The sequence below is a fragment of the Megascapheus bottae genome, chromosome 5 (assembly GCF_031878675.1).
Source record: "Megascapheus bottae isolate mThoBot1 chromosome 5, mThoBot2.hap1, whole genome shotgun sequence".
Lineage (NCBI taxonomy): Eukaryota > Metazoa > Chordata > Mammalia > Rodentia > Geomyidae > Megascapheus > Megascapheus bottae.
The window spans coordinates 6,883,470-6,908,405 of NC_143513.1; positions in this window are offsets into that span (position 1 = coordinate 6,883,470).

Below are 24,936 nucleotides of genomic sequence, written 5' to 3' on the forward strand. Positions count from 1 at the left end.
ATTATCATCAGACCTATTACCGTCTATTTCCTGAAGACCTATTATAAGCCAAGGACTCAAGTTCATTTTCTCAAGACTTTTTTGTTTGTTGGTTTTGCCAGTCCTGGGGCTTGAACTAGGGCATGGGCACTGTCCTTGTGCTTCCTCAAGACTAGCATTTTACCACTTGAACCACAGTACCACTTCCAGCTTTTTCTGTGTATGTAGTACTGAGGAGTGCTAGGGCAAGCACTTTACCATTAGGTCACACTCCCAGCCTATCAAGTTCATTTTCTCTAAACATCTAAGTGGTAAGGACTGCCTGGCCTTCTGGCCAAATAAACGCCTCAGAATCATCTGGTACATGACAGAAAGGACAGATGTTTTCTGTATGCTTCTACTTGGCTGTCCATTGGTGTCTATTTTCATTGATAATTTTGTATGGCCATTGGATGATGTCATAAATGACCCCTGGCAGAAAAACGTTTCCCCACCCAAGATTCCTGTATCTGAATGGAAATCTAAATGGAAATGCCAAAATCTAAGGCCTAGGAATTTGTTGTAATACCCCCAGTGTTAGTAAACAAAAGCCAGTTCCCCACAAAGCAAGGCATTTAGCCAACAATTTTTTAAATTGATATTTGCTTTCGTTTAGACTCAGGCTTGATGATGTTTCCTAAGCTTTCCCATATTCTGTGAAACCTAACAGAGCCTGGCACACAATGTAGGTTGCTATATTTTTGCTTTGTTCTGTATTTCCTGTGCAGTTTTGCAATAAACTCTCAGGAGGGGAAGTTCACTAAGCTTCCTCACTGCTTCCGGAGGCCTCATAGAACCTTAGATCCTCCACTCCAGATTGCTTCTACTCAGCAGAGAAAGCTTCCAGGTAGAAACTGGCTTTCTAGCATCTCTGTCTCAGTCAGGATTTTAATCTCTTCATCTTGTGGCTCACAATTTGTTCTCCCTCCCTACATTGCTCTTCTGTGGTTTAAGTTGTTCTGACCTTTTCATTTCTAGCTGTAAGATTTTTAAAGGGTCCAAGTGTGTGTTTCTTCAGGTTGGTCTTGTTTGGGGTACTTATGTAATCATAAATTTCAGTCATTTTTTTTTCTTAGACCAGTTTAAGAAATGCTCAGCCATTGTGATACCTGGAAGCAGCAATCATTGGATTGGTTCTTTGATCTCCATGATCCAAAAGAAAAAGTCCACAGACACAGAGGGAGAAGATTTAAAATGGCAAAGATTTATTGAAGAAAAGAATAAGCACAACTCCTGCTAGACAGGAGGGATCTCAACGAAGGGCACTGCCTAGGTACAATTGCTCACCTTAATAATAAGGTGTCCTTAGGAGGGAGCTACATGACTCTCAAGACCATTGGACAGCCTTTGAGCCATAGCAGTCCACAGACCCAATCAGAGGCTCGACGCAGCCATGCATGCTTTAGCCCCTGTGACTGGTACTTCAGGTACATACCTCTGGGACCCAATCAGTCTGCTCTTTGGGTGCAAGCCTTCAAGAGGCAATGGGCCATAATTGATGCTCAGGTGCCCAAAGTTGTGACTGCCCAGTGCCATGATAATATTATGTCTACGGGCCTGCACACAAGACTTCTCAAGGTCTATACCTAGATTACCCACAGTGGCTCTTTCTCTGCCCTTGTTTCTCCAACAAATTTCTATGACATTTGTTGTTGTCCTTTGAAACTAATGACATATTGTATCTGCCCTTTTCCAGAGGCTTCCATTTCTTTTAATCTCTCTTCCTCCTCCCTCCTTCTCTCTCTCTGCTCTTTAGAGATTTTTCTTTAAATCCATTGATTCTTCTTCTGCCATTCTCGCTCTACTTTTGATCCCACCTATGAATATTTACATCATACTACTCAAATTTCCACTTGGCTCGTTTATAACTTTTGTTTAAAAGTCCCTTTTGCTGAGATTGTCTTTCATTTGGATTCAAGAAAGTTTAGCATGGTCAAAAGAGCTATTTCTATTTATTTGGAGCTGAGACTTTATGTAATAGTCTTTCCCTGGTTGAGGAATTTTGGATTGCATATGAATATTTTGAATTTTATATCATGAGATTATGAAGTTTGTTTATAGGTGAAGAAAATTATTTACATTTATTTGTTTGTTTATTTGCTTGTTTCTTACCAGTATTGGTATTAGGGTTTGAACTAAGGGCCTTATGATTGCTTGGCTTCCTTGCTCAGCTGGCACTCTATCACTTGAGCCATAGTTCCAGCCTTGCTTTTTGCTGGTTATTGTAGAACTTGGGTCTTGTGGACTTTTCTGCCAGGCTGACCTCCAAATATGTGATCCTCCAGACCTCAGCCTGGATAGTTAATTGCATCTTCTCACCTCAAAAGAGTTAGCAGCCAAAAGGTGACAATTCCATCATTTACATAGGACCAAACTGAATGGAAAGAGGAGCCTAAATTTCTATAGAAGCTCACAGTAAGATGTGGTCGTTAGAAGGTTCCACGTGCTGAAAATGGAGCTCATGATCTGTACTATGGTTTGAGTGCTCTCACTGAAACCCCTGACTTGAGTTTTTCAGCCTTCAGAACTGTGAGAGCCAAATGGCCTATATTCTTTATAAATCATTCAATCTGAGGTCTTTGGCTATAGGCAACAGAAAATTGACCAAGATAGTTTTGTTTTTTTTTTGCAAAGAACTGGTAAAAACTACTCAGAAAAGACAGATATCTTCTAGTTTACCTTCCACAGCCACAAAATGAAACAGTAGAACTCTCCAATTAAGATTCATAAAATATATCTAAATTATTAGGTAAAATAATAACCAATCCATAAATGTCAGATTTCCATTTGAAACACATTTATATCCAAGATTTTGAACTCATTCCTTTCTAAATACCAGAATAATTTTTTTTTCCAGTCCTGGGCCTTGAGCTCAGGGCATGAGCTATGGCCTTGGTCTTTCTCAAGGCTAGAATTCTACAACTTGAGCCACATCACCACTTTTGGCTTTTTGCCCCTATGTATGTGGTACCAAGGACTCAAACCCGGGTCTTTGTGCATGCTAGGCAAGCACTCTACCACTAGGCCAAACTCCTGAGCCCAATACCAGAATAATTTTTAAACATACTCCACAATTAAACTTTTTAAAAATGAGTCCTCAGTTTTTTATTGGTGCCAAGATCATTTAATTGCTTTGAAGTTTTTCATATTGAGGCCTTGTATACTTTAATATGAATATAAACAATCTTTTAAGTTCAAATTTGCTTCAGAAATCATGCATATATTTACAAAGTAAAAGTCCTACCCTTTTCCTCATGATAAAATTTCTTTTTGTGAAACTGAGTACAAAGACACACAGAGGACAGCATATGCTATGAATCAAAGATTTCTGCATCCTGAAAGGCTGGGAGTTTATTATTTCACATATATGTGCACATACATATATAAATATATATGTTATACCTATTGCTCTGGAAACACACACATGCACGTGCGCGCACGCGCGCGCACACACACACACACACACACACACACACACATACATTTGAATTACAGTCTACAAATGGGGAGATTATCCTGGAACATATGCATAGGCAGAGCCTATGCAATCGTAAGTTTCTTCATAATGAAATGCATTAGTTGGCTTTCTCAGCATTGTGACCAAATGCGTGACTTTCAAAGAGCAAAGATATATTATAGCTCATGGTTTCAGAGGTTTCATGGCATGGTGGGGTGGTTTCATGGATGTGGCAATGAAAAGCAGCTCACATCACTGTAAACAGGAAACAGAGAAGTAATAGGAAGGGGCCATGGAAAAAATAACCCCAAGGACATACCCCTCAGTGACCTTCTCCCTGGCCCCACTTCCCACAATCACATCACCCCAATGCCTATTCAAAGGTTGAACCTATCAATGGATCAAAGCATTCTTAGATCATAGCCTTCAGAATCTATATCCAGAAGTGAGTTTTACTAATCTCCTAGGTGCTATCCTCCATCCAGTCAGATTGACGAGGGAGGGAAGGAGGGAGAGAGGGGGGGGGGAATCATATGTATGTGTGTGGGGGGGTGGGAAGTATATATAATGACGGAAATGGAGCTTGGAGGGATGTGGCCAGAAGCAAAGGAATGGAGGCATATTGGGAAATATGGGGGAAACCAGGAACAGATTCTCCCTTATTGCCCCCAGAAATAATGTAGCCCTTGATTTCAATCCTGTAACATCCCACTGGTATCTTATGAGCTACTGAATTGTAAAATTACTAATTTGTATTGGTTTAAACCACCATATTTGTGGAAATAATGTATTAGAATTAGTAGGAAACAAATGTACAACTATGCAAATACAACTGAGTTTATCTGGCCTGAGGATCTAGGGAAGGGAATGTAATAAGGAAGAAAAAGGAAAGGAAAGATAGATCATTTGGTGAAATCCCAGCTTGAACTTCAGTTCCTCTTATCTGTTTTTGGAACTCAAATAATGTCCTCCCCTACACTTCCTTTCTACTTTGGTTGGCCAAAAGTGGAATGTTTGTATTATAAAACTCTCTTCAAATGACTCAAGTGTTCAGAGAACTACAGGGAAAGACTTTCAGTGAAACTTTCTTTGGCTATTTAGAAAATAGGTCAAGATTTCCTCCATATGAATGAGTTTTTGAAAGGTTTTTTTTTTTTTTTTTTTTTTTTTGCCACTGCTGGGGCTTGCGCTTAGGGCCTGAGCACTGTCCTTGAGCTTTCTCAAGGCTAGAGCTCTACCATTTGAGCCACAGCACCACTTCTGTCTTATTCTATGTATGTGGTACCAAGGAATTGAACCCAGGTCATCATGCATGCTAGGCAAGCACTCTACCACGAGGCCAAACTCCTGGCCTTTTTGAAAGTTTGAGTTATATATTTTTGCCTTTTCCTATGTAATGAGGCCTTAAAATAAACACAAACACCCTGACAGACACAGCAAGTCAGTACAGACAAAAGGCATCTCCAGTTCTCCATTTTTTGAAATTTGAACAACAGAATGAAAATGAAGTTAAGCCTGCTGGAAGTTTGCAAATGCCACCCACATAACAGACATGTCATAAGCCAACAGGAAGTCTCAACAATCGAACTCCTTCCTCAGAAGGTGCCATTGCAAAAGATGATGGTGAAATTTCTCTAGCACTTCATAATTCAGAGACTGAGGTCTGAAAAACCAAAGGGCACTTGGTACTACTGGAAAAAGCCACTGGAGTGGGGCGGGGGGGCAAGGAACCAGAGCAAACCAAGCATAGTCTCTTGCTATGACTTACTGCTGGTTTGGGGATTGCTAGGGAGAAAATCAAGAGCACTGTTGTGTTTTTGCAAACACAATGAAGAAATGTTGTTGGAGCTCTCTAAACTCACCCGCACTACAGTAAGTAGCATCTCTTTTATTCTAGATTCAAAATATTCAGAAGGGTATTTAAATCATGGAGTCATTATAAATAATTATTGTCATGATTAATTATGAATGAACATGTAAAGATGAACAGATTAAGAGAGAGCTTCAGTTCTGTGCACACATAGTATATGAACAGAAAAACACTTTTCTAAGACACCAAGGGAACTTACTTCTAGGAACCAGAGGGAAGTTTAGATAATTGCTTGGTTTTAATTCTAAGTGATTGAAGAATTTTTATCTTGAAGTAAGTTTTCAAAGTTATGAATGGGACTCAAGGGTGGCTGCAGAAAGAATGAAAATATAATAGCTAGCTGAAGGATGATAAACAGTACATATGGAGTATGATAAATGAACTTTTGTTACAATTATGTTGAAAAGAGAATAGACATATGAGAGACTTCAAATTCACATGAAAAAGTTAAGGAGCAGAAAATTTTTTTTAAAAAGAGAGAAGTTTGTTTTTTTGAGTAGTTATGTACTGCAGTTGTCTGACCTAAGTGAATTGTTGTCTTAAAGGTTAAATAATCCAGTATTTATTTCACCGTGGAAGAATAGAAGAGACAAATGCAGTCCAACTACAGACAGAATTCTCTGGAACATATCCAGAGCAGCAAGAACTTGGCAATGGTAAAGACCTAGAGAATATGGATTAATATTCTTGGTCTGATCTTGAACAAGAGTGAGAAAGAGTTTCACCGTACATCATATATCCAATTTGATGACAAATTTATGGGTAGAAACAAGTTGAATTGTAACTCCATTTCTCTATTCATAGTTGAATTGGTCAGAGACGGGCTACAATGACAAGTGTTTAACAAAACTAATAAAGACATTCTGTGAGAATCAATTGTCTATAAAGTATCCACTTTTTTATTATAAATTATACATTACAGTATAATCATTTTTCTTTTTTATCGTTGTGTGTAGAGCTTAAACTCAGGGCATTATGCTCTCTCATTTGGTTTTTTCTACTCAAGCCTGGAACTCATCATTTGAGTCACTTCTCCACATTCAGGTTTTTGCTGGTTAATTGAGGATTAGAATCTCATGGATTTTTCTGCCTTGGTTTTGAACCTTGATCCTCAGATCCTGCTCCCTCCCTCCCTCCCTCCCTCCCTCCCTCCCTCCCTCCCTCCCTCCCTCCCTCTCTCTCTCTCTCTCTCTCTCTCTCTCTCTCTCTCTCTCTCTCTCTCTCTCTCTCTCGCCAGTCCTGGGCTTGAACTCAGGGCCTGAGCCTTGTCCTTGGGCTTTCTCAATGCTAGCGCTCCACTACTTAGCTAAAGCACCACTTCTGGTTTCTTTTCTATATATGTGGTACCAAGGGATTGAACCCTGGTCTTTGTGCATGCTAGGCAAGCACTCTACCACTAGGCCAAACTCCTGGTCCAGATCTTGGTCTCTTGAATGCCACTAGGATTAGAGGTATTAGCCACCAGGGCACAATTTGTGCTACAATCCTTTACACCAGAAAAATTTACAGTAAACCCAAGCCAGGCATTAAAATTCTTTTTACTAATTTTTTATTTCTGACTGGTTTATGTAAATATAATTTTATAAGAACTTGTAACAAACCTGTATGCATACACACAGATATATATGTATAAATATATTTTTTTCATGTGTTTTTCTCAAGCCAATCGTTAAACACTTATTAGACCATTGCTGTTTGTAGATCATGATTCTTTCTTAAAAAACACTTAGAATTAGCTGTGAGAGTATTACCATTGTACAAAAATACTAATGATTATATAAATCTATAAAAGAAGCCACAAATCAATATGTTGACCTGCACAAACTCTTCCATTTATCAAAAAGCATCATAGAGCTAGGTGTGGTGGCACACACCTGTAATCACAACACTAGGGAGGCTGAGGTAGGAGAATCTTGAGTTTGAGGCCAGTGTGGGTTAAATATTGAGACGTTATTTCAAGAGAAAAATGAAAGTATTATAAAATTTAAAATGACATAAGAAGAGGAAAAATATATAAGTGCCTTCTCTCTGTAATGTATGAAACACTTGAAAATCACTAAGAGACAATATAAAAATACACATTACATATGTAATTCATTTAGTAAAAATTCACTTATAAAAATATGTTTCCAGCTGGATGTCAATGGTTCACACCTGTAATCCGAGCTACTTATGAGGCTGGTATCTGAGGATTGCAGTTCAAAGCCAGCCCTGGCAGAAAAGTCTGTGACATTCTTATTTCCAACAAATTACCAAAAAAGCAGGACACGGAGCTATAGCTCAATTGGTAGAGTACTAGCTTTGAGCATGAAAAAGCTCAGGAACAATGCCCAGAATAGGAAATCTCCAGATTGGACATAAATACAAAAAGGTTTTTATACATGAATAATAAAAGTACAAACTCACAGGCCACAAGGATTTTGAAAAACAATTTGGCAAAAAATTAAAAAATTGTTATTTTTGTCAAGAGTAAGTGAAAGAAACATTCTTGAAGAATGTTATTTTGTCTACAAATTTGTATATGCAAATTTGCATAACTATTTCAGAGAGAAATTATCTTAAAGGAAGAATGATTTCCAGAATTGAAATAAAAAGGCCTCAAGATTATTTTATTTATACTTAGTGAAAATAACTAAATAAAGAAACTTTAATGGCCCCTAAAAGGGTACATAATCATAAAAATATGTTACACCCAAATGACTAAAAATTATGTAGTTACTAAACAATTATAGTTTTAAAGAATATAACTGTGTAAAAATATCCCTAAGTGAAATCCTAGATTCAATGTACATAAATGGAAAAATTATATGATTCCAACATATTTATGTTAGTCTTTCTGGTTAACTCTACCATCAACAATATCTACTTTCTCACACAGGCTTAATTAAGGCTTTTTCCTTAATTTTTACATAATACACCTAGGATAGGGTAATAAAATTAAAATATAGCAAGTTTTAAATGGGCAACAGTCATAGATTTCTTAAAAACATAATTCAGTAATATTCAATCAACAAGTAATTGCTGGCTATTTACTGTGTCCAAGCACAACTTTAGGCACTACTAAAGGTTAAGTTTTCTGCCTTCTACAATTTTATATTCTAATAATAAGTACATAGTAACAGGTGCCTTAGATGTTGCTGCTGAAGCCACCAGTTACTGTCTTAAAGGAATAGGCAGAGAATGGGGCATCACCTGCCATGTGTTCCTAGTTTGACTCCACAGACTGAAAGGAGGTACTGGGAAGAGCATTAGTTAGTTCTTGGACCTCTCAGAGGTAATCCATGTTTGATGCATATCAGAAAATAATGGTCAGCTTCCAGCCATCTGTTGTCATCTGGTTTTCCATAGGTATCCTTCCAGAAGATTCATAGCTTCTCTCCACGTGAGTCTGTGCAAACTGATTAGACCCACAAAGCTATGTGTATTTACAGCCAATTTTGGGGACATATTTGTTCTATCAGTGCTGTCATTTAAACACACCTTCTTTCACCTACTGTATTCCTGCATTTCTAGAGGCTAGGGATACTCCAAGCTATGTACAAAGTGTGGAATCACCAACTTAGACACATTAATTCTTTTTTTTTTAATTGTTGCTGTTCAAAGGTTTAATTATACCAACACAAAGAAGCATAAGACATGGGATAAAATGGTAATGTCACTCAAGTAGCCTTGTATATTTAGGCATGTTGCTCATGATTTTTCTTACTTTTTGTTTGCATACATTCCAAATGTATGGTGATTACATTAGTGAAGAAAATGAAAACATTTATTTTTCCAGTCCTGGGCTTGAGCTCAGGGCATGAGCACTGTCCTTGGACTTTCTCAAGGCTAGAGCGTGTCTACCACTTGAGCCTCAGCACCACTTCCAAATTTTTCTATGTGGTACCAAGAAATGGAATCCTGGTCTTCGTGCATGCTAGGCAAGCACTGTACCACTAGGCCAAACTCTTGGCTTGAAAATGGAAACATTTTATAAGATATATATATATATATATATATATATATATATGATGTTTATTAAGACAGTCTTTCTCTGGTTTGGTAGCCACAGTTCTGACAATTTGGTTCTCTGGATCTTATCTCTCATTGACTTTACCCATTTGAATGAACTGATGATTACATACTTTTTCCAAGGTTTCCCACAATATTGGGGCATTATGGTAATTTCTATGTTATTTCAGTGACAGGGCAAGATTCTCATTCTCAGTGATTGTAAATTTGGTTCTCCTTCTCCTGCTCCTTCTTCTTCCTCTTCCTTTTTTTTTTTTTTTTTTGGTTGGCCATGGGGCTTGAACTCTGGGCCTGGGCATTGTCCCTGAGCTCTTCAGATCAAGATTAGCAAGCAACATGTATACAAGTCCTAGCACCTTGCTCACCTTGTGAATACATTTTGCAGTAATGTAGTTTAATTTCATCTCATTATAAGAAAAAATATATATATATATACCAAAAAAATTCTGGTATATTCAGCTCCAAAATGAGTATGATATTTCTAGAGATGTAGCTCAAAATTATGCAAGTATGAGGAACTTAAAACGGGAAAGTAAATATAACTGTAAATTCTTATATGTGCAAATGTGTAATATATCTGTATATATACAACATACGTTCTTTTTTATTGTAATGTATAGAGGGGTCACAGTTACATTCACCACCCAGAGGATACATCACTTCTGACACACTGACACCCCCTGTCATGGTTTTTGTCTCCGATTCTCCCAATCATCTTGTTTTTCCCCCTTCCCTATCCTATTTCAAATAAATAAATAAACATGTATACAATATACCAGGTAACAAAGTCAGATACTATAACAATATGAGATTAACCCAAGGGCAAAAAAGAGAAGAGAAATAACAAGTACATTATGAACAACAATCACACAAGATAAAGCTCTTGTTTCCACATCCTGAAGATCTTTTCATTTAGCTTCATCCTATATGGCCTTATGTATTTAGGTTTTAAGCTATTGCAATCCTCTGTTAGGAGGGTCCTAGGTTTGTACTAATTATTACAACCGAGGGAAACTATTGAGCCTATGTTCCTTTGGGTCTGGCTTACTTCACTTAATATGATTTTTTCCAAGTCTTTCCATTTCCTTACAAATAGGGCAATGCCCATATAATGAATGATTGTTGTCCTTAATGTACTATGCTGTCTCTCATCTCCTTTGCTGTCCCTTGGTTATCTCATATTGTTATAGTATCTCACTTTGTTACCTGATATATTGAATTTATTTGTATTTGGATATTTGAAATATGATAGGGAAGGGGGGAAAACCAAAAAGGGTGGAGGGTGTGGGGGGGAGGGAAATGGGTACCAAGACATGTGAAAGGGTATCAATGTATGTGAATTAATGCACCTTCTATCTGGCAAATATCATGTAACCCTTTTACTAATTACAATAAAAGAAAAAAAAAGAAAAAAAAACAAATGGGGCAATGCCATTCTTTCTGATGGCAGCGTAGAATTCCATTGTTTAAATACCACATCTTCTTGATCTAATCATCTACTGAGGGGCATCTGGGTAGGTTTCATGTTGGGAGCCGAGTGCAGGGTCAGGCTGGCCCATGAATCTGCATTACTGAGTAAGATAACCACACAAGGAAATGAGCTGTCATGCATGAACGCCATGCCTAACTTTGAGCAATATTGTTGGTACTGTGAATCACTTTCTGCTGACCCTTGATTACCATGGGGTACGAATGTGTTATTGCTTTGTCACTCTCTGCTGAGACCTATAGTGAGAGTAAACACGTGGACCTCCACCACCCTGCCCACCTCTGTGCTGATAGGCTCCTGCACCCTATATTAGCTGAATGGACTTCCTCAATAAACGCGTTCCTGCCTTGATGCTTCTGATTGTCCTCCAGCGAGGGAGGGCTGGGTGCAGCATGTTTGGGGCATGTTCTCCCCATCCCTCCTGCGGGTGGGGAAAGACCGAGGACTAAAAACTCTAATATTCTCATATCTTTGCTATGGTAAGTAGTGCTGCAATGAACATTGTTGTGCTAGTGGATTTAGTATGTCCTTGTTTCTGCACAATTGGGTAAATGTCTTTTAGTGGAATTGCTGAGTCATAGGGGAGCTCTGTGTTTAGTCTTTTGAGGAATCACCAAAACACATCAATTCTTAATGACTGGAACGATTCACAAGTTTCTCAGGACATAGAAGAGCACTGCGCATATTTATCTGATTAACAACTTACCTGGGATGCTGTATAAATAAACATATGCTCACAAGCCTGTTCTTACGTGCTTTGTTAACTAGGCCAAAAATGAAGCTTCCAGACAATTTACACAAGACTAAGCTGATACTACCAAAAATAAGTTATTGTTGGTTAAGAGAATGTATATCCTTCCATGTGTCTTCAATACCAGAGGGGAACAAAATTCTGATCAGGTTAAAAAAAACAACAACAAAACTTCAGCCAAATATTGCCATTAAAAAACAAACAAAAAATACTCAGGTGATTCTGATATGAAGATTGAGAGCCACTATCTGAACTGTGATTCTTAGAATTACGTCAGAAGACGAAGATTTCGTAGAATGCAGTTATCCACACAGAGCTGTCAATTCATTCAGTTCTACCACCGTTTCTGAATTATCCACTATGTAAAGGACACCTTGAATAGCTAGGAGAAGGCAATGACATGCTTAAAAAACAATAAAAACACAAAAAAGTATTGTGTAAAGACATGAACAGTCAAACCCAGAGGAAGAATTTGGTAGAATCCAAAATCCATCTATGATGCCATCCTCATGGTGCCTTTTGTAATCTGAACAAGGGAGAGGTGTCAAACTCATAGCCTCATGAAACCCTGTTTAAATGAAGACCTGGACAGTGAGGAGCTGACAGAACCTGGACAAGCTGAAGTTTTAAGGCAGAATACAATGGGACTTGGTAGAAGTAGGCAAAGGAGAACTGTGTAACAAATTGGCTGGAGTGGAGTAGAAAAACAATAAAATGGGGAGGTTCTTTTAGCATATTAATTCCATAAGCAAAAACTTTTTACTATCAATGAAACTAATAAAACCATTTTCCAAGAAAGCTTGGAAGGGAGTGAAGGAATGGTAAAAAATGATATCACAGTCGAAATTCAATTATTACAATAAGGCTTTAGACATAAGGATTAGTGTAGAAGGGAAGTATAAAATATTAAAATATTTAGATGAATGATGCCATATTTTATATCAAACTTGTCATCAATTGAAAGATATACCAGTATTTTATATACCATTACAAAGAAAGAACCTGGGGCCAATTACACCATGATATAACACTATCTAATTTCTTAGGGTTTTTGCACTTCCCAAGAGATCAGGGTGTGTGTGTGTGTGTGTGTGTGTGTGTGTGTGTGTGTGTGTGCGCGCGTGTGCGCCAATACTGGGGCTTAAACTCAGAGCCTTGTACTCTCGTCACTTGAGCCACACCTCCACTTCTGGCTTTCATTTGAAGAAAAGAGTCTCACAAACTTTTCTCTATGGGTTGGCTTTGAATGAAGATCAGACGTCAGCCTCCTGAGTAGCTAGAATTATAGGTGGGAACTTCCAGCTCCCAGTCTCAAGTAGCTCTTTCCTTATTTTTTTTAAATAAATAAATGTCCAATGCTTATCAATTTCATTCTGGGTGAAATAAAAAAAAAAGACATTTACACCACACTCAAAACTTCTTTTATCTTATCACTTTCCGTGTTTCTTACCTTCTTTTCTCCGCCTGTTCCAATCACAGTGAAGGATTTCCACCCTGCAAATGTTGCTCCCCCCAAGACCTAAGCAAATGGACAGCTCTCCGTGCAACCAGATTCCTCCTCGGTGGGGCACTCGCTGGGCACAGCAAGGCTGATGCCATTCCTTAGCCAGCCATGAAACCTATCTTGCCATCCTGCGCTAGCACGATGCCCCCCACAAGTGCTGACAGCATAGATCTGAAGAATAAGCCACTCAAAATGGCAGCATTTCTCGAGCTGATGAGCATGCTGAAAGTCCTGTGGAGAGAAAGAACATTCTAGAAGAGTTTCAGAGTCACATGGTGAAGATGTTTTCCTGTGGAGACTTCAAAACAAACCAACCAACACAAAACATTGAAGCCCCCCGTTCTTTCTCCGCATGAATTATTAGGAAAAGCAACTTACAGTGCAGATTAAAACAGGGCGTTATGGGTACAAGCCTAATTTATAATTTCATTTTTGCAAAGGTGACCAATATGAATAATGAAGCTGTATAGAAACACCAAATCTGGGTACCTAACATGAGAATGTGTTTTTAAATCATAATTTCATTAAAATTTTCAAATGTCTTTTTATTTTTAAAGTCACTCCAATATTTGCAGACTCTGAAGCCATTCTTGCACTTGGCTTAAGAATTACAGCCTTAAATCCGGAGCCAGGGTTTAGACTGGAATCACTGGGTATTGAGGGAATTCAGTGGTACTGCTTGATTTAAGCTCAAGTTTTTCCAGTTTTAAAACCTCCTGCTCTTTCCATTGCATCATAGGCTTCTCCAGGCTTTGCAAATTCACCCTGAGGAATTTCAGACAGGCATCTGCACAGTCTGAGGTCTAATTAACAGACCAGAAAATGCAATAGAGAAGTGGGGAACAGCAGAACCGCTCCCCTACCACCACCCCATGGTGCTTGTGTCTGCAAATCACTCACTCTCTGAAGAAGTGTGCCGGGCCTGGCCCAGAAACCTTCCAGAAAAAATGCATTTGGTGAAGCCACAATTCACTGAGGCTTGGGCATCTTAAAGAGCAGGCATCTGACTCTGACCAATTGCTTTCAGGAACAGTCAGTATCAAATAAATCCGTGAGGGTCCTTCACCTATGTGGAAGGAGATAGCTTCTAAATGAAGCGGTTGTGTGCCAGCTTAAAGGAAACCTGAGCCACCACCAAACCACAGGAGGATAATCGCCACACACACACACACACACACACACACACACACACACACACACACACGCGCGCGCGCGCGCGCGCGCGCACTGTAGGCTTCCTCCCAGTTAGGAAGACAGGGAGGGTTGCATGCTATATTAAATTCACTGAATTTTACTGCTCACATCTGGCCTCAAGGACAGCTGTGGTCAGATTTAGTAGAAGACTTCAGTGACCACATGGTATAGTCAAATATTTGAGCCTCTCCATTTACACTAAAGCAATTTGTTAAGCAATCTGCATTGCCATGTAATATTTACGCAGTTCATTTTACTTTAGGTAAGACTACACTTCTTAGAGAGGTAAATATCAACCAGCTTAGCTTTTTCACTTAAGTCTGGTGCTCTACCACTTAAGCTATACCTTCATTTCTGATTTTTGCAGGTTAAATGGAGAAAACATTCTTGAAGAGTTATTTTCCCTGCTGGTAACAAACTCCCTATTCTCCATTCTCAGTCTCCTGAGTAGCTAGGACCCACTGGCTATTGGCTTCATATATTTTCATTTTTAAGAAATTAAGTTTTTCTAAATATCACTTGAATTTGCTTAACACTGGTAATCATGGATGTGCTTATGATTGTGGAGAGAAAGAGAGGAGAGAGAGAGAGACAGGGAGAGAGAGACAGGGAGACAGGGAGGGTCAGATGAGCTACAGGAAAGCCAGCTCCCATACAGCTCTAGGATTCTGAATAAAATGGAATCTAGCATGAATAAAAACTCCTTTATTGCAAGCATGTGAACAGAACTATGTGTTTGTGTGTGTGATAGAAAATTGCAACTCAGAATCTGTTGAGTGCACTTTGCAATCTGGTTCTAATCGCTCTGAAAACACAACATGGCTTTAATGTGACCCTAAAGAGTGTAAGGAAAACGGGGCTTGCCCTCTGATCCCCATTTGAAGCTTGTTGGCTTCCTTCGCCCACATTTGAAATGAATCAAGATGGATAACAGCTGCCTCCCTTTATTAGAAAAAATTTCTTTTTATTAATAAATAAATACTCTGTCCAGGAAAGTGTACGAATTCCATTCATCCAGAGGCCGGGTCTTCCTGAGTAACTTGATTACTAGGCCAGATTCACAGCGTACATTCCTATTCTCCCCGGAATCCACCAGTAGACATAGGGAAAAAAAAATAAAAAAAGCAATTAGTTGATCGGTTGCAGGTGCCGGCCCAGCCCCTCCGAGGCAGCCACACAGCCCAGCCCGGGTAGAAGCCAGTGTCCAGGCCTTGGCAGCAGTCTGGATCTCCCTGACAGGGAAATCCACCTTCCCCCTCCCTCCCTTCTGGTCAGGGCAGAGGGGGCCAGGAGGTCAGCGGCCTGCTTGCCAGCCTCCTGGGTGTGGGTATTCACAGTGGGATCAGGCAGAGACCACCTGTGCAACCTCAAGTAGGCCTCCAGGGAGGGCTGAGACCCCTGCACCCACACCCTGTCCGCCTTTATTTATTTATTTTTTTGTGTGTGGATCACGGGGCTTGAACTCGGCCTGGGCACCGTCCCTGAGCTCTTCACCTCAAGGCTACTGCCCTACCCTTGAGCCAAGCCCCACTGCCCGTTTTCTAGAGGTTCATTGGAGATGAGAGTCTCAGGTCATTTTGTGCCCTGGCTGGCTTTGAACCTGGGTCCTCAGATCTCAGCCTCCTGAGCAGCTACGATGACAGGCGTGAGGCTCCTCTCCGCAGCCCTGATGGCGAGTGGACCTCAGCACAGCGCCCCGCAGTGGCCACAGGGCGCCACTGCCGAGCATCGCCGCGGACTATACTACCTGCTGGTGATGGAGACGGATAGCTGGAGAAGGTGAACGCCCCGGGTTCTTGGTGTCTCCCACACAATGAAGGCACAGACAGGAGGACTTCAGCAGTGTGGCTCAGTCTTCCCTAGGACTGGGAGAGCGAACCGGAAAGACAGGGGGCTGATCTGGGAGGAATAAGGGATTGTGACTTGGTTGGTAGATGTTGGGGGAAGGGACCTGCGCATGTGCAAGGCTGACCTCCCACAGCTGTACACATAGGCCGGCGATGCACCGCATATGCGCATGTGCGAGGCTGACCTCCCACAGCTGTACACATAGGCCGGTGATGCACCGCGTAGGCGCATGTGCGAGGCTGACCTCCCACAGCTGTACACATAGGCCAGCGATGCACCGCATATGCGCATGTGCGAGGCTGACCTCCCACAGCTGTACACATAGGCCGGGATACACCGTGTATGCGCATGTGCGAGGCTGACCTCCCACAGCTGTACACATAGGCCGGGATACACCGCGTATGCGCATGTGCAGGAAGCCCTACTAGGCCGGGCTTGAGCCAAGTCAGGCTAAGGAGGCGGAGGACTCCTGGGTGTCTCCGAGGACGTGATGGAAGAGGGGGGTTCCTGAGACAGGCCATGGAAGACAGTAAAAGGAAAGCTGGCTAAATTATCCTTTTACAATATTTTTTAAAAATCTTCCCGAGACCAGACTGCTCTCAGGTTTTTTTTTAACATAATTATTCGTTATTGTTATTTTACCTGAGTCAGGTAATACGTCCAATTCTTGTTGAACCCCATCTCACCTTCTCTCACTCTCATGAAGTTTTGCCCTCCCAGCCCCACCCACAAGATGTCCAATTCTTTTTCCATATCTGTCTAGTGAGCACCATTCTTGTATTTGTTCACCCTTTGTTCCACCTTTTGCTGTCAGTTTTTTTTTAAACACTGTTTTTTCCCAGAACATAGAATAGTAGTTGCTGTCCTAGATGTTCTGCAGATGTTTTTTGAGTAACTGGTTTGGTGAACTAGCCAAACAAATAATAATAGGCCACAGTAGAAAGAAAACTTGACAACTGTGAGAGGCAGGCATCACTTTTTGCCCTCCCAGCCCCACCCACAAGATGTCCAATTCTTTTTCCATATCTGTCTAGTGAGCACCATTCTTGTATTTGTTCACCCTTTGTTCCACCTTTTGCTGTCAGTTTTTTTTTAAACACTGTTTTTTCCCAGAACATAGAATAGTAGTTGCTGTCCTAGATGTTCTGCAGATGTTTTTTGAGTAACTGGTTTGGTGAACTAGCCAAACAAATAATAATAGGCCACAGTAGAAAGAAAACTTGACAACTGTGAGAGGCAGGCATCACTTTTAACCCTGCACTGTACTTGGGATTGTCTGCAGCCCTTCACAATTTAAGCTATGGCCCCAGAATGTAGAGGTCAAAAAATAGAGTGGACACAGTGGGTTCTGGTGGCTCATGCCTACAATTCCAACTACTTAAAATTCTGAGGTCTGAGAAGCTTAGTTCAAAGTCAACCTGGCTAGAAAAGTCTGGGAAACTTCATCTTCAATTCACTAGAAAAAAATACCAGAGAAGAGGCATGGCACCAGTGGTCGAGCACTAGTCATGAACAAGCAAGCTGAGAGAAAGTATGAAGCCCTGAGTTCAAGTCTTTACACATACACACACAGACATATACCACACATACCACATGCCCATGCATGTGCACATGCACACAAATGCAAAAACCAAACAAGAAAAAAAAAAGAGAAAGGACAAGCACCCTCAAATATTTATTGGAATCGAATCTACCTAATCCTAGATTGGTTGTTGCTTGGCAGATACAAGCAGAAGTATCTGCTTTTGTTTCAGCCCTTTCAAATGTTCTGCTCACAAAAAGTCACATGACAAAATTAGCACTTAATAGTCTACAAATCACTAAACATGCAGATAGAAAGAAGCAGACAGCCTTAACTGAGAGGCAGCAGAGAGCGATTTGTGAAGATTAGGTACAGAAACAAAATTATTACCTTTGCAAATGTTTCAGTACATGTCCAAGTCACAAGTTTGTAGAGGTGAGCAGAAAATGAAAAATTATAAAGAAAAACAACAGATTTGAAATTTAAAAATCAAATATTTCTTAAAAGGGAACCAATAATGATGAAAAATTTAAAGCACATGGATGGGATTCAAAACAGATCAAAACTAAAGATTAAAAAATATCTTGAAAGAATGAGCTAAAATATTTATCCAGAAAATAGGCAAAAAAGTAAAATATTTATAGGAGGAAATTAAAAGACCCTACTAAAAATTTAAAAGATGCAGTTTTACTTAATTGGTATTTGGGGAGGAACAGAAAAAATGCCATATTCTTGTCTAAGATACTAAATGAAGCCAGAGTCAATTTTCCTTCTAAAGTGTCAAATTGATTGTGAATATCTCAAAAGCCACAATAAAAACCAGAACACTATGAAATGGAATTTTCATTGTACTTAGGAGAAAAACAACCAAACAAATAAAATTAACCCCTCCAAACTATCCAATGTAGAGTCTATATTTAAATTGGTCTATGTGTCATCACAAAATTCTCTAGAGTAAATAATGTGTAAGGAGGAAGGGTTTACTTTGTTTAGTTTCAATCAATGGACTGTTGTCTCCCCATCTTAGTGTCTTGGGTAGTATGATACATTGTGTCAGGAGCTTGTAGTAGAGGAATTGTCCTTTTCAAGGTCACATCCCCCCCCCCCCAATCCCGACCTTCCACTAGGTCCCTCCTCTTAAAGATTCTCCTACCTCCCACCAGTGTCAGAGGCTGGTCACTAAGCCTTGAACTCATGGGTCTTGAATCATCCAGTTACTTAAATTGATCAGTTCTTGGTTAGTGGTTGTTTTTTTTGTTTTTGTTTTTGTTTTTTTTGTCGTTGAGGCTTGAACTCTGAACTCTGGGCCTAGGTACTGTCTCTGAGCTCTTCAACTCAAAGCTAGCACTCTTCCATTTGAACCACAGCACCACTTCTGGTTTTCTAGTGGTTAATTGGAGATAAGAGTCTCATGGACTTTAGTGCCTAGGCTGGATTTGAACGGCCACCCTCAGATCACAGCCTCCTGAGTAGCTAGGATTACAGATGTGAGCCATAGGCACAGGGCTAATTGATCAGTTCATAAGATCAAATAATTAAAGGTATAAAAAGGCCATCCATCATGAAAGACAAGACTTAAATGGTTTCATTTCATCAAACCTTAAAGAAAAAGATAACCTAATGAATGTTATTTAAATCATTTTAAAATGTAGGTTACAAAAGGTCAATAATTACTTTTATGGAGGTAGTTTATCTGACAAAGAATGTACACATTGTATTAAAAATACAGAGTGACCCAGGAGGCCATCTGAGCCAACCTGGGCACAAAAATCCCCATTAGATCCTTATTTCCAAGTAACCACTCAAAAACCAGAAGTAGTGTTGTGGCTCAAGTGGCAGAGAGGCTCAGAGACAGCACCCAAGACCTGAGTTCAAGCCCCACAGTCAAGATGAAGAAGAAGAAAAAAACTACAGAGGATTCTTCTGAATAATAAAAATGATTCCGTTTGCACACACTTGTACAAATGTTGGACACAGACCAATGTAGATGTAATCATCTTCCAGAATCCACAAGGAACTAATTCTACAAACACTGACAAACACCAATGTATGGATACACAAGTTTCTGACATAATATTTATGACATCATACTAGTATGACATCATACTATACATAACCCATGTCTGTTTTCTTATATAAGACCTCTCTATATCATTTATAACATTTATAAAGTGGTAAATAGTTGGTTAGTCACACTTCCATTTCAGGCTTTTTTGGTGGTTGAAGGGAAATAAAAGTCTCATAGACTTTCTTGCCCCAGGTGGTTTTGAAGTATTATCCTCAGATCTCAGCCTAATGAGCAATTAGGATTACAGGCATGAGCCACTGGCACCCAGCTCTAAATAGCTTTCTCCTTCCTTCCCTCCTTCTTTCCTTCCTTCCTTCCTCCCTCCCTTCCTTCCTTTTGCTCCCGGCCTGACCTCTGTCTTTTAGCTTTCTCAAGGCTAGCACTTTACCATTCGAGCCACAGCACTTCTTCTGGCTTTTTCTATATATGTTGTGCCAAGGAATCAAACATAGATTTTCAGGCATGCTAGGCAAGCATTCTACCACTAGGCCAAACTCCTGGCCTCTAAATAGTTCTTATACTGTAGTGTTTCTGTAATGATACCAAGGAGGGGGACATCTGTACTTGTTTAGAAAAGACATGTTGGAACAAAGGTTTTTGGTCCATAGTTAGCTGAATCCATGGATACAAACTTTGTGATCGTGAAGGACACACTGTAATGTATTCGTGGGATATATTTTCAGGTTGTCCGACAGAAATTGCTCAGTGATTAAGAGTCTAAATAGTGACAACATGTGGCGAAAGGACAGAGGTGATATGCCAAGTGAAAAACCCTTCAGTCTACTTCTTCACTTCCATATTGGGGATCTCAGGTTTTTGCTCTGTTACAGTTTTCTCCAAGTCTTACCGCACACAGATGCATAAAGAAAGGCTCAGTGGATAAAGCAAGAAACTTACACCAGCACCCAGACTTCTCTACCTATGAATGCCTAAGCTAGCCTAACAAAGAATGTGGAAATCAAGTAGAAACACATACTAAAGAAGGATAGCCACTAAACCATTTCAAAAGTATTTTCACCGAAGTGGTTTCACTTCTCACTCTACAGATGAATTTTGTCAGTTTTTGAATCTTGTATAAATGGGATTCCACCATGCAAACTCCACTATTCTGGCTGTTTTCCTTCAGTATTGTGTTTATGAACTTGACCTGTGTTGCTGCATGCAAAATTATTTGCTCATGATTTCCTTCTTTGTTATTTTAAAGCTTTATATATGTATGTGTGATCTATATGTGTACATTTTTTCTGTTCATAGACTGTGTTTCATAATAAAATGAGAGAATAAAACTTTGGAAATAAAACTAACTCAAAAGTTAGTTCTCTTCCTAGCCCCATTAAATTGTAGCAATTCTAACAACCAAAAATATCTTAGGCATCAAATACTCCTGGAGAAGCTAGACAGAAAATCTTTGGTCAAAGAGGTCAGTCTTTTTACTTGCTGCCAGTTCAGGCAGACACATGGACAACAAAGCAAACTGTTAAGTAATTTCACCTCCAGTGTTTATAAGACACAAATGTAAAGTGATTCTATTCCTAACAATGCACCAGGCACCAGGCTATCACCTGCCCTTACTGTGCACATATACCTACAACTGCTTGGCCTTCTCCTAGCTTTGCCCTTTGATCTATAAATCCTGCTCTCGTCATCAAGCTCCACGTAGTTTTTCCATGTTCCACCTTTTTAAAATACTGATGAGAAGAAATCTAATAAAATAATGTATAGTGATGGTATGTATGTGTATATATATATATATATGTATGTATGTGATGGAATTTGACTCCTACATCAGGAAGAACAATATAATGGCATTTGGAGGGAAACATATGAACTGGAAAAAAATGATGCCAAGTGAAGTAAGTCAGGCTCAGAGAGACAAAAGGAGCATGATGCCCTTTGTGGAAATCAGATCTAACATATAAACATGGATGTAATCGCATATAGAGTCATGCATAGATACATGATGAAACTCACCAAAGTATGGCATACACCAAGCAGATGAGGCCCATTAATGATTAACGGAGAGTTTTAGGAAATGAATGTCAGAAAGCTGAGGCATTCTTTGTAGAAGATGGGCTGGGTATAAGGAGAGTTGGAAGGACAATGGGGAGAGGCAGGGTGGGTAAAAACAGACAAAATACTTATTGTACGTATGTGAAAATGGAGCCAGGTAACTCTAGGCGTGAGGTTGAGATAGATAAAGGGAGGGAGGAATAGAAAGACATGACATTAGCCAAGATACATTGTTCTCACAAAGGGACATGTTGAATCCAAACTCCTTTGCATAATGATTCCACTGTAGTATATAGTAGTGCACAGAGAGTTGTGAAGTGGAGGTGTGGAATTGTGTACCTCCAGGGGCTATGGACATTTCCCCAAGTTGATGGGGAGGGCAAAGTGATGAGAAAACAGCAGGTCAAAGAGCAGAGCCCTGGGGAGACTGGGGTAGATTGGGTGGAAAGAACTCTGATTTGCTTGTGATGATTCTGTGCCCTGGAAGATTTTGTCCATTCTAAGCATGAGAACTTCTCACCACAGGAAGATCCTTGCTGCTTTATCCTGTGCCCTGCAAGCCGGAAAGTATCATTCAAAGATGAAAGTTAATCTTCAAGGCAGAAAAATCTTTCTGAGCTACCACAGCAGCTTGCCCCAGCACTGCCCACGCTTCCGCCTAGGAAATGCCAGCAGCCACAGTTGTATCAAAGCCCAGTGGGGATGAGGCCTGATGAGAGCTGCTGGAATCCAGAGCTGGGTCAGCTCAGAGCTGTCTTTACAGCTGTGTCCTGGAAGATGCTTTCTTGAATATGTGTTACTCTTAGGGTGGGTCCCTTTTTGTCTAGAGAAACCATCTCTCTGCATTTGCATGGGGACAGCCCTGGCTTGTTCTTGCTCTTCTGAAATCCCTTCTTAGTTTTGGATTCATCCTAGAGCTTGCAGTTGTCTAGCAAACATGAGTTGTGCTGGCTGCATGTTATAGACACCTGTCTCAACAGCCTTTGGCAGTGTCTCGGCCAGGTATGGGGCAAGTAGATAATCTATAAGCAGAGATGGCACTTTATGAACTCAATCTAGTGCAGAAAACATCAATGATAACCCATCGGCCTGCCAGAAACATGTCCTAATAAAATGCCATTTTGTATACACAGATATTGGCTGATGAGCCAAGAGTCTGTCTGTACAGCCATGGTCAGAGAGAGCTCACATTAGCTTCCCATGACCAATGACACGGTAGAGAAATATTCTTGTCACCACTACAGTTGAAAGAAGCTACCAAGGCCTCTAGTTCAACTGGTACCCCAGCTTGGAGCCATCTGGCTTAGAAACTCAAGATTTTTAGTATGTTCCTGGCGGCCATTTCGCACTTTTACAAAAGTTCCCTGTAAAAGGCTGGAGCTACCTCTCTGCTTCTTGTTTTTGGCTTTCCACATGGATTCCACACTCATGTAGTCATTTGGGTCACATTTCAAGTTCACAGCCAGCTACTACACTTCAGAGGTTGACAACTAAAAATCAGTAGGAAAATTCTACAGCTCTAGACATTTATGCCTTTATCATTTCCTGTTTTTGATACCTCTCTCTCTTTCTCTCCTCTCCTCTCCTCTCCTCTCCTCTCCTCTCCTCTCTCCTCCTCCTCGTCCTCCTTCTCCTCCTCGTCCTCCTCTCTCTCTCTCTCTCTCTCTCTCTCTCTCTCTCTCTCTCTCTCTCTCTCTCTCTCTCTCTCTCTCTCTCTCTCTCTCTCTCTCTCTCTCTCAAGTTTGAACTTAGGGCCTGGTACTTGTTAAGCAAGTGAGCTACTGCCTTTTGCCCTGTCTCACACTTTTGCCAGAACTTACAGTGCCATCTCAGTTTCAAAGCAGCTGGGCCATTTGATGAAGGACAGAAATTGCTGAAATGATGAACCAAAGCAAGCCCTCCTCCCTATAAGCTGATTATCTCAGGTATGTTGTCAAAATGTGACTCATTTCACTGGAACACCTACAGTTTCCTTCCTCCGTCACTAAGGTCCTGGTTGGCTGTGGCCTCGGGAAATCTCCTACACACTCAGGACTCACACCAACCTTGATGATTACTATTTTTAAAGTAACTCATCAAGTGCAAGTATCTGCTTATGCACTAGAGGCCCAGTGTGCCTAGTGGGGAAAGGGAAGGGGGGAAAACAAGAGGAGGGGAGGGGCTGGGGGGAGGGAAATGGGGACAAAAACATATGTGTGAAGTGATACTCCTTCTATCTGGTGAATATAACTGTAATCCCTCTATTAATTACTATATATATATATATATATGTGAAAAAACCTAAATTCCCATCTCTATCTCTCATGTTTCCACTAGTCGACAGATTCGTAGGCCTGAAACCTGGGATTCTTCTCCTCTTGGTCCAACATCTCAAGAATCATCACAGTGTTATGAACTATTTAGCCTGAATTTTTGTGTCCTGAGGCTTGACCCCAGAGTTGTGTGCTCTCCCTTAGCCCTTTCTTTCAGAGCTGGCACCTACCCTTTGAACCACACCTCCACTTCTGACTTTTTGGTAGTTAGTTGGAGATAAGAGTCTCATTCTTGCTACAAACCGTGATCCTCAGATCTCCCAGTTTCCTGAGCAGCTGGGGTTAGAGTTTTTTATGCTGCTTCTCCATTTGAACTCCAAGAGACAGGCACAGAAGCACCTTCTCTCCTGTGCTGCCAGAAAACTTGAACACATATGAACCAACAGCAAGGTGATGTAATTCCCACCCCATTTTCACAGATAATATCCAGGGTGGAAATGTTTCTAAACCACAGCTGAAGGACACATGTGCTTTTATTCAGCATGAAATTCAGCAAGTAATTAAAACTCAGCTCTGTCGTGGCCCTGGGAACAGTTACCTTGTGCAGGGAATTTTGAAGAATGTAAATGGGACCCTCATGTGCACTCTCTCTGTCCCATCAGGAAAGGCCAAAGCCTTTCCTGGTCAGGAAAATGTGCACTTGAAAACCTCAGCTACAAACCTCATCTCAAGAGCAGCTTGTTAAACACCATTACCAAAGAACACTTTTCCTTTCCATTCTCTCTTTTCCTTCTTCCCCTCTTATTTCCCACTGGACATTATCACTTACAATTTTGTGTGCTTCCACGGTTTCAGTTCAGGACCTTGAGCTTGCTAGGCAAGCTCTACCACATGAACCATGATCTAAACTCTTCTTTCTTGTGTGATAAAAGACCTATATAG